The sequence below is a fragment of the Chenopodium album genome, chromosome 11 (genome assembly GCF_948465745.1).
Source record: "Chenopodium album chromosome 11, dcCheAlbu1.1, whole genome shotgun sequence".
In the NCBI taxonomy this organism is placed as follows: Eukaryota; Viridiplantae; Streptophyta; class Magnoliopsida; order Caryophyllales; family Amaranthaceae; genus Chenopodium; species Chenopodium album.
Genome location: NC_137844.1, coordinates 25,028,846 through 25,040,524, shown reverse-complemented (window position 1 = coordinate 25,040,524; position 11,679 = coordinate 25,028,846). Strand labels below are relative to the sequence as shown.

The 11,679-nt window shown below is 35.7% G+C and overlaps 1 pseudogene; it reads right to left on the bottom strand.

Moving 5' to 3' along the window:
- Positions 1-11,377: 11,377 nt before the first annotated feature.
- On the bottom strand, positions 11,378-11,475 carry LOC145569641 (small nucleolar RNA R71; annotated as a pseudogene).
- Positions 11,476-11,679: the final 204 nt, after the last annotated feature.

Sequence of the window (11,679 nt, the reverse complement as noted above, 5' to 3'; positions counted from 1 at the left end):
AATGGAGCAAGTGGTGCTACATCTGTTGTAAGGTCGTATGCTTTGTTTAAAGACCTTTTAAGCTAAGGCTGGAACAAATAAATGGTTATTGTGTTCCATAATCAGCAAACAATCCGTTAACACACGGAAAGACTCACATTTAAAGTAAAGAGCAATAGTTGCGAATTTATTTGAATGGCGTGGTTGTCTAAACCATGAGTCAAGAATGCTTGATTATAAATAAACATTTCCCTAACATGGAAACTCACAAAGTTCAAATCATAGGCATGATTTGTGTTCCGAACATCTTTAGCAATGTCACATTAACAAGAATGTACTCAAGGCTATAAAGGCTCTTGACTGTTGATCGATTTGGAACCATTCTAAGACAAGCAAGTCTTACTTGTTATAAACCGACAAAGTAAAGAGCTATTGTTCTTGGTATAGACAATTGACTTCGAAAGCTAAAGAGGATTCAATTACTTTAACGTTTCACGAAGAATTTGAAAGAATATCACTATATTCATCAAATGTGAACAAACTTGACCTTGAATAGTTCAAGAGTTCAATGAAGTACGGAATTGACTTGGCAAGATATCAGAACGTCTAGATTAGATTGAGCGATGTTTACTTGAGCCAAGCGTGACCATCACAAAGTTATAAAATTGAAATTTTCATAAATAACTCCACAAAGAACGTAGTGTGTCTTCACGGAGTCCTCGATGCCATTTAAAAATGACTCGAACAATGATGGATCATATCCCTTCCTATAAAGTTCTTAAAGATTTGCACAAATGACTAATGTTACACTAAACAAAATGTCAGAGCTAAGAAAGGACACCATATTAAGTTATGGATAGAATTAACTTCTAAACATGTTTTCAAGTATATGTCTAAAACTCTTAGCCACAGTGGGAGCTCACTTGCTCAGTGGGAGCTAAGTGACTCAGTGGGAGCTCACCGACTTAGCAAGAGCTAAGTTGTTCAGTGGGAGCTTAATGGCTCATTAAAGGCTAAGGTAGCTCAAGTGGGAGCTAACTGTTTGTTTCACAAAACGAAATTTTACTCAAAGACAATATACATGTCTCTTTGTAAGCATTCAAGTGAGACTACGGGCATTACCTCCACAACCTAAATGAGAACATAATGTTTGTTGCTCTAAGTGGTGTCTTTCTGGAAAGTAACACATTTCCAAAACGAGAAGTGGGAGGAAAATGAACTCAATGACCATCGAAATTAGCGACAAAGTAGAACTGAGAATCTCAAAAGACCTTAAAAAGGGCTTCGTAAGAATACTTGATCCAGAATACTCAAAAGGACTTAAAAAGTGGCTTAAAAGAAAATTCATTACTCACAAAACTACTGATAAGTTAGAGTAAGATCAAGATAATCAAAGGGCTTTGGAAGCGCCTTGAAACTCAGTGTTTGATGCAATAACCCAGTATAGGTATAGAATTCACCAAAGTTTTGGATTGAATCCTATAAATTTTCTATTAAGATAGAAATAAACCCAAGACTTACAAGCATACTATTTACTATTAGATAGTAAGGCAATAATGCCTTATAAGATAGCTACAACAAATCCAAATCCCAAATAATGGTTAGAGGCCATAAGATCCGAAATAGACTCCATGTTTAAAAATCATGTTTAAAACTTGATTAATTTGAATGAGGGGTGAAAGACCCACCGATCTCAAATAATTTTTCAAGGAGAAAACTAATAAATGTGAAAATGTATATGCATACATAGCTATATTAGTTGAAAAGGATATAACTAAATTCACGAAGTTGATTTTAATAAAAACCTATTCACCAATCGAAACACTCAAGTCTTTTCGTGGTTATTCTAGCAAAATTGCACATATGAAACATGACAAAATAGATACCAAAACCGCCTTCCTAAAATAGGATTTTGGAAGTGACTATGAAAATAGTCTAAGGGTTTTGAAAATCTAAATAATGCTAGATTTGAAAGCAAGCTCAAGAAATTCATTATGGGGTTGAAGGAAGCATTGCATAAAGGAATTGGAACGTGTTTTCTCATAAAGTTAATAAAAAGAATTGACTTATGGAGAAACATAGAAATTCTTATGAATAAGAAGTTTAGTGGGAGCAAGAGTCAATCTTGAAAGGTCCAACAAGAAGTTTACAAACTTTGTTGTAAATTAACTATCAAATGCTAAATGCTTAGATTTGAAAGTATTTTTGACAATGGACCAAGCTAATGACGATATTTAGTACATATTGGGAATTAAGATCTATTGTATAGACTTAATAAAATGTTTAAACGAGTAAAGGAATTTACCGTGTTAAACATGAATTAAAGGACTTTAAAAGGCTTTCAACCCGTATGTATAAAACTAAGTAATTGTTTGAACTAAGTATGAGCTAGGCTAAATACTAAGTCAAACAAGAAAGACTTTAGTAGAGACTTTCAAACGTATCACATAGCAAACAGTTTAGCAAGACTCGGTGAAACTAGATGAGCTAAAATGTAACGTGGGTGGAAAAAGATTGAGAATCTTTCTACAATTAAATCCATCATGTACGCAACTATATGGAATCGTCACGAGACTTACTTGCTTAGACCATGTGAAGTATGTATATAGTACCAATCAACTTGAATCTATGTAATAGATCGTTAGATTATGGCCAAGAACATCTAAAGTACTTGGATAAGTAACAGGATGAGTTCTTGACATGTGGAAACAAATACAATTTGAGAATTGATGTTGCAAGCACAAACCTTAACAAGGATTAGATCCTTAACAAGGAAGCCGTTTATAAGCACGAGCAAACAATGAGTCGTGGCTTGAGAATGGTAACATGGACGTGCATCCATGTGTAATGTGTAGGAATTTAAGGTAAATTTCCATGATCACAAGTGATTAGGGTATCCCAAATCATTTTGAGCCGTTTGGAGTGAAATCAGAGAAAAGCATCATCAGGAAGTCTACTAAAATGTATGTTGAAAATATTGTTGCCTTAAAGGCAATAATAAAGAAGATGTTCCATGGAAAGTTCGTTGTTGAAGGTTAATGATTGTTGGTTGTCAAGTTGAAGATCTCAATCATGAAAATGAGTGGGAGCCATCATTTGGACAATAAATCCTAAATCACATATAATCCATGACACTCTCAAATTTTAACATCTTATTATGAAAGTGATCAGTAATGAAGATGCTAAGATTAGCAAAGTAATTATAACTAAACCTATGCAATAAGTGAACGACAACATTCACAATTGCAAGAAAGAAATCAAGCATATTAGATATGGGTGTGATTTCTATAAATGTTTTATAAAGAGTGTTACTCTTAAAACATTTATAAAAATCATTTATAAATTTCATGTAATTTTATCACTCCGTTTGCTATTTAATTATGGTTTAGGATTAAAAAATGAGTCCATTCGATTATGAGAATATTCAAAATAGGATATCAAGACCAGTCTTGATAAGGAAACACCTATTAAGTGAACATTGAATATTATAATCGAAAATTATCCCTAATCGAGGTCATTTAAACGATGGACGATTAATGACCACTTGAGATTAGTGTGTAGTTAGATTTATAGCACCGTTTCTTGTGCTACAAGGACATGATTGTCGTAAATCATTTGCACAGGTATTGGTTTGGAACCATACTGGATCGACTAATGAGAATACTTTAAGAGAATTAAATATCGTCATAAGTATACTTCTCATGATGGCTATCGGAGCCTATTGCCTCGACCATGAGTAAGTTGAGTTATCTTGTTTGAGTACTAGTCCGCTTTGATGTTGTCAAACGTCTTCCGTAAAAGGGGATTATAATGGCAACACTTGGGCGGCTAGGTCCTCTCAATAAGAGAAGCTACATTACAAGACTCGGAATGTCACCCTAGTAAAATAGAGAAGATGTCTTTGTTGTTTACAAGGCCTCAGGAAGAGCGAGACTGTAAAAATGCATGGCCGTGCTTGGATGGATTTTATAAATCATCTATTTATTAACAGTCGGACTCGGGATCGAGAAACACTATTGGACATAATAAGGATGACGAATAAATCTTACCTTATAATTCATGAAGAGACATTAAGCGACATAGGAAAAGGCTATACACTAAAAGCGCACTTGTCGAGAAGGACAAGTGGGAGATTGATAGGAATGGTGTCCTTCGAACAAGTGTATTATTCTGATAAAGGGTTTGGAATTATTATAAAGCTAATTATTCAGTGAGGTCAAGTGATCGGAATGCCTAGGTGGAGGTTGCTTCCGACCAGTGATATTAATGTATAATTAATATTACAGCTTAATCTTGAGTGAACCCTTCGAGTCACACCCAAGCAACTAATGGACCGACGCGATGAATTGATCTGAAAGGAATTAATGAGTCACTCGAGTATTGTGAACAAAGACATCGGATTCTGAGCTTAGAGCGTCGAAACCGAATCTTAAAAATCGAACCAAAATTTAGGAATTGGCGAGACGGGAAAATGCTTCAAGTAACAAGTAAAATCCCTAACCGCGCGAAAGGCTAGGGAAGCGCACCAAATAGAAGTGCGCCACGTGGCAGCCACCAAGTGGTAGCGCGCCATGTGGTAGCCACCATGGTGGCGACATGCCACGTGGCGGCGTACCAAGGCGGCGGCGCGCCAAGGTGACGGCGTGCCACGTTGGGAGCCACCAAGTAGCAACGAGACACGTGGCAGCGTGCCACGTTGGCAATTCCATGTGGCAACGGGCCGCGGACCCGGGTGGCGGGTCATGGACGCGGGCCAAAAGTTGGCGGCCCAACTGAACCCAACTTGGGGTTCAAGGTTGGGTGCCTCATGGTTAGATCATAATGCATGTGAGGTGCCTTGAGGAGCAAGTGAGGAAGTGGTCCTCCCCTAACCATGTGACACTTGTTACTTTGGTATTCCTTGGTTTATTTAACTAAGGATTGAATTCAACATTCTTTCTATGTGGGATCTTTTTGTGAAAAAGTCCCATGTTTAAAGATGAGTGGAATTCACAAGGAAGCACTCCTTATAAATAGTCAAGGCATACCTTGGGATTGTTCACTTGAGTAAGGTGTTAAAAGAGGCATCTCCATTGAGAAAACCTTTAAACGCATATAATTACTCGAGTTTAGGTCGGGCTTAGCTAACCTCTAAGCATTGGACCTTGACGGGGTCATGTTGCGGGTGGACTTCCGTTGGAGGTCTTTGTGCGAGCAAAGCTAAAAGCTTTCTAAAGTAAGAGCTCTTGTAGTGAGCGAAGCACGCGTCAAAGGTATTAATCTTTCCTTAATTCTTGTTGTTTAAGTTAATTATGTCTTGTGATTATATTAATTGTGAGTGTGGTCTTGGCTCGAGTTTTCTTCCACGGTGAGTTAGACTCATCGTAACCCAACAGGTCCATTGACAATTGTTATTCATAAACAAGATCAACCACAACCAAATACATATAATACATGTTAAGGTTAGCACCATAATAACAAAAGACTAGCTAGGAAGACGACTGGAATTCTAGAAGTGTTAGGACTCATGGGAATAAATTAAAAATAAAATAAAATAAAATCTACAATCCTATGTTGTACGAGTTAACATGGATTAGAGGACTAAGAGAAGTAGAATATTGGCTAACGCTAGCTTGGCACGAAAACTTACAAAAACTAAAAAAGAAAAAAGAAGGTTGGATGCTAAAAAGACACCTAAACTGGACATGTTGTAGTATTTCGGTTATTTCTTTGTATCTATAACTCTGATTTTGACGACACAAACGCCAAATGAAAGATAAAAACCGGGGCTACAGATCCGTAGGTGGCACAACACGTAACTTTTTCTAGAAGTGTTAGGACCTAAAGTAGGGAATATTTCAAGCATCCCACACTTGAGCCCCACTGTGATCAGACACTTAAGTATGGTGGCGTCCAAAGGGAAGGAAGCTAGAGCAAAAGAGTCTCCAATAAGTTTTATGAACTTGTAAATCGTTCACAGGGTGAAGGTTACACCCCTTCACAATCCATGAGATCACAAACTCCATAGTGGTCTTGAACCATGACTGGATATTCGGGGATGAAGGTACAAGTCCAATCTAAAAGAGATTGAACCTGCCCGAAATAGACCTCTAATTTGTTCTTCTCATATTCATGTGCGCTTTTCGACTAACATACAATCATTAGGTTAACCCTAAACCTATTTAATCTATGTTGGTTGAATATTAATGCACAAACAAATGTGTTATTGGCGATCACTTGAATTAAAATTACATTAGCCTAAAATCAAATTATTAATTATCTTATTAAGCGTGATTTCAAGTACAAATTCCCTTTAAATCTGCAAGAGAGGGCGTGATCAAGAAATAACAATAATATCAAGCAACATAATAATTATTGACAATAACAATCATCATCATAACGATATTCTCAATCTCATCAAAGCATAATAATGTTAGCAAGATTCTAGGCATGATACTGACAGGATTAATAACAAATCCTAGCATGTCGCTAAACAATAAAAATCATAACTTTAATCCTAATATGGTACTAATATACATGATATAAGAAATAGGAAGTAACCTAAGCATGATACCAGAAACATACATGATATTAGAAATATTAGTTAATACCCTAAACATGATACTAGGAATCATAAATACATCCTAACATGATACTAGGAATTAAAATAATCTAATCAAGATTCCTAAATAAATAGAGAAATTGTATTACTCATTTTGATGCCTCATATCTCTTTCTATCAAAACAATACGCACGTTAGTAACTTCAATCAAAATATTAAATCAAACAATTAATTTAAATAATTGAAATAGAGATTTGGAACCAAACCCTCAGAAATTATCCACCTTTCATGTTTTGGGTGTAGGCAACTTCGAGCTTGACTAGGTGTGTCTAAGTCTCGTGGCGGAGAAATATTGTATTTAAAAAGGCAAGGCTTAGAAAGAGGGAGAAAGACTAAGCTTCTAGATTTGAGAGAGAAAAGATGATGATTGTTGATGATTGTAAACGGGGGAATATTGACCCTATGTATAGAGAAAAACGACCGTAAATGATAAAACAGACTCAGAATTCAACTCGAAATAAAACTAGTTTTGTCGCGATGCGACAGAATTTGTCGCGGCGCGACAAGATTATCACGTCGCAATAAAAACAGTTTTGTTTTTATCATAACTTTTGATCCAGAAGTCGAAATAAGTCATATAACATGTTGTTGGAAATCTCATGAAGTCTAATTTCCATCCCATTTAAAATTGGATTAAAATATTTTGTAGAGTAAAAGATATTTCTGAAATAGTGGAAGGGTGTCAGTTTTGGATAGAGTTTCGTATTTCTTTCATATCTTTTTCGTTATAACTCGGAATTAATATTATAATATATCATTGGAAAGATAATTTCAAGTTCTATCCAACCATCTAAGATTTGAATAAAAATAAAGAGGCATAAAAATAATATCTGACTGTCTTTGAACGTCATTCATTTCGAATAGAATTAGGACTTTCAAAAAGAGAAGTTTTATTCAATTTCAAACTCTTTAGCTAGTCTTATCTTTTCAAAAAGGATAATTAAGATCTTTTAGAAACTTATAGAAGCTTCGAATTAATCCTAATTGGTTTAGAAATATAATTAAGATTAATGGACCCTCCACATGATCATTGGGTCACACATTAAACTCGTGTTAAGCCCATTTTAGTATTTTTGCCATAACTTCCTCTTTATAACTCGAAATTGGGCTTATAATATATCGTTGGAAAGATATTTTCAAGCCCTGTCTAACTACATAATTATTAGACCCACATTATGGACCAAACTAAACTAGATTGAACGTTTTTCGTAAATAAGATACGAAATGAATGATTTTCGAAAACAGAAATGAATTATTTTTATTTAAACATTTTAGAAAACAGGGACATTCACGAGACTCTTTAACATTTCACCTTACTCGATATCAATGATGTGAAAAGTACTCATCACTAGGTTTGGTGTTTGGGAGACACAATCAGGTATCTATACGGACGAAAGAGTTTAAGTGAACTATTTTACTAAATAATTGAAGTAATTAATAACATTTGAACTACTAATCACCTTAAACTTTGTGTCCAGAGTATACTTCAAACTAATATAGAATAGAGGGAGTAATTAAATTTTTCTCATGTACGGATTACATAATTAAGTTATTAATCTATATATCTATACTTAGTATTTAAAAACACAAACCACAAAATTTTCACGTGACACATGTCATCACTCATCACAAGTCACTCACTATCCCATATGCCACATGTCACCTCTCTTAATATTTTTGTTTAACTCTTTATGCATTCTATAACTTGCAAATTCAAGGAAGAAAATTAAGTGTTTCATATCCACCATAATTAGCACACACTACATAAACATATGAATTATAATTAAAATTGTCTTTTCATCTCCTAGACTTAAAATATATCTTAAACTAATATGTCATTTCATGTCCCACAAACTTCATGTATATATACCTAACCAAATTCCTTCATCTTCTTTCACATTTCTATACTAACTCTTTTCTTTCTTTTAAGTTTTAGCAATAAAACAATTACTTTGTATATTATATCAAAATTTTAATTTTTGAAAAGAATACATATATATATGAAAGTAATTAACTAAATTAACAACCCGTGCATCGAACGGACCAAAAGGCTGGTTATATAATAAAAGGTGTTCCTTTCAAAGGAACGGTGCCACGTGGCACTCTTCAAAGTAAGCGCCTATCACAATGCCACGTCACTATTAAAATTATAGGCGCCACATAAGTTTGTCACTTTATTTAACAAAATAAATTATGATTTGAGCTAGATCTGAACTAGAGGTGATCAACATTGGTCCGGCCCGCTAGCCCGGCCCAAAAATAGGGCGGATTTGGGCAACCATTAAAACGGATTTTGAGTTTAAAAGCCCGAATCTGGCCCGAAAAAGGCCCAAAAGCCCGTTTTAGCTCGACAAGTTGATGAGTGTCATTTATGGCATTCATTTAACCTCTTTTAGGTTGATTTTTAATTGCTTTTATAACTCTTTTTATCTTTTTTTCTTTAGTTTTATATGTTATTTCTCTAGTTTATGCTTTCCTTAGGGCCTGTTCACATTTACTTAATTTCAGTTCAGTTCAGTTCAGTTCAGTTCAGCTATTAATTTCCTTCTCTCATAAAATATTCATTTCAGCTCAGTTTAGTTCAATTTCAGTTCAACTCCAATCAGTTCAGTTCAGTTCAGTTCAGCTCCAATCAGTTCAGTTCAGTTCAGTTCAACTCAGTTCAGTAATTGTGAACAAGCCTTTAGTTTTTTTCCATTTTCTTGCATTTCTTAGTTTGCTTTTCTTTGTTTATAGGAGAATTATGATGTCCAAGGATCTCCATAACTCTTTCTCGGGATTTAGGAAGCTTAAGATGCAAGTCGATCTCTCCCTTCGAAGCTCAAGAGTTTAGGTGTGTAAGCTCCAAGTCTTCAAGGCCACGCTCTCATGCTGTGTGGGCATCAAAAGTGGTGTTGAACTCACCGTGGGAGCATTTAGAAACTGCCTGCCCCAATATTCATCAAGTGGAGTGCACAGAAGCATCAATGGACACACGAGGGAGGGCTGCCGTACTCCCAAGCGCAGGCATGTACAAGCAAGGCGCGGGCGCGCACCACCTGTGCGCGGCCGCGCATCCCCTGCTCCCCCGTTCCATACCCACTTCTTTGCGGCCGCGCAATATGAGGAGATGACGCGCCTGTACGGGTTCTTTTTGGACGTCTAGCTAATTTCTCCTTTGTTAGTTTTACAATATATAGATTTTCTTCCTAATTTTAGAGAGGATGAATAGGGAATCATTAGAAAATATAGAATAGATTTTAAGAGAGAGAAAGTTTAAGCTTGGAATTCTTGTTCTTAGATTTTAGAGAGAGAAACTTGGTGATTGATGATTGCTACATTTAATCATCATTCTCTTTGAGATTGATCAAAGTTTTGTAAGAATTTCCTTCTCTTTAATACAATTTTAGTGTTAGATTTTTGATAAATTGTTGAATTTCTAGTTGATTGTTTTATTTGATTGTTGATAAATTAACTACAATGTTGATAATGCAATTGATGATTTGTTCAGTTTTGTTTTTCAGTTATACAATGTGTAGTGAGTAGATCCTTTGCTAGGGATGTGGTGAAGCATGTATGAATGATAGACTATTGCTAATTTGGGGATTTTGTTTGATTTGATATTGTGATTAAATTGGTTGATAGAAATTGTGCATGTGTTTGATTTGTAGAGGAGTAGCTAACCTTGATTATCAAGCTAAATTGCATTGTAGTTTTCATTGATACGACACATTGATTTGGAAGCTACTTTTATCGATTGAACTTGACTCGTGATGTTCCTTTGATAGTCATTCGTAGAGACCCTTAGTTTGATGCCTAGGAAATAGCTTTTCAAGTTCATTTAATAGCAATTACTAACTTCCCTCACATTATTCGATTGATCAACTTCCTATCCAATCAGCATGTTTATCGTGAATGCATGTGGATCCTATGTCCCTAGTGTCTTGATATTGATTTCTATTTTAGAATTTGTCGTGTTAATTTGTTGTTGTTTTAGCAAGCCAATTATTCAATCTGCGGAATAGCTTGACTTAAGACCATAACACTTACCTCCATTCCTTTGGGTTCGACTGGGACTTACCCCTATACTAGGAGTAGGTTTGGTTACAAATTTTGTTTGATTGAAGGAGTTTTAGAATCCAACGACCTAAAATATCCCTCGTCAAAATGGTGTCATTGCCGGGGAGTGGCATGGTTTTTTTTTATAGTTGATTAATTCTATTCCATCTTACTTGAAAAATACAAAAAGATTTTGCTTCTTTTAGGCTACATTGGTAGCTGTACTACTAATATTTTCCTTGGAGATTTGTATGCATAGGACACGGGATCGGATTTTAGTGCCATTTGATCCGGAAATTGAGTGGACCATAACATAGATAAGGGTTGCTAATAGTTCCTTAAACTCAAGTCCCTAAAGAGAGGAAGAACATCAAGAACATATCCGAGAGTAGAATTGAAGGAGTTGGGAACTCCGGAAGCCTATAGGTTTGAAACCGGAATTTCTCCTCCCACGACACCGGCAAATGACTTTGAGATTAGACCGGCGATGATTACATTGATATAAATGCTTTAATTTAGTGGAGCCAAGCATGAGAGTCCCCTCAACCATCTTAAGGAGTTTGAGAAGTATTGTTATACCATTAAGGTGAATAGGGTTTCTTAAGAGTTCATCCGACTTAAACTTCTCTTTTTCTCTCATTGGACGTGCTTTAGAGTGGTTGGAGAAAGAGGTGAAACCAACTCTTTGAGGACATGGGATGAAGTCACAAAAGAATTCTATCTCGTTTCTATCCACAAAAGAAGATGGCCGAAGCAAGGATCCTCATGCAAAGCTTCAAGCAAAAGGGGAACGAGAGCTTATATGAGGCTTAGGAAAGGTGTAAGGAGTATCAAATAGAGTGCCCACATCATGGGATTCCCACCTTTCAAATCATCAAAATTTCTATGGAGGTCTAAGCCCTCAAGGAAAATCTTTCTTGATGCCGGAGCTAAGGGTCCTATCATGAATAAAAAGGAAGAGGAGGTAGTGGACATAATTGAGGACGCAGTGAGACACTACATGGATTGGAAAGAAGGTGAGAGAGATTCGACAAGCAAAAGTTGTTCTACGGTGTATTAGA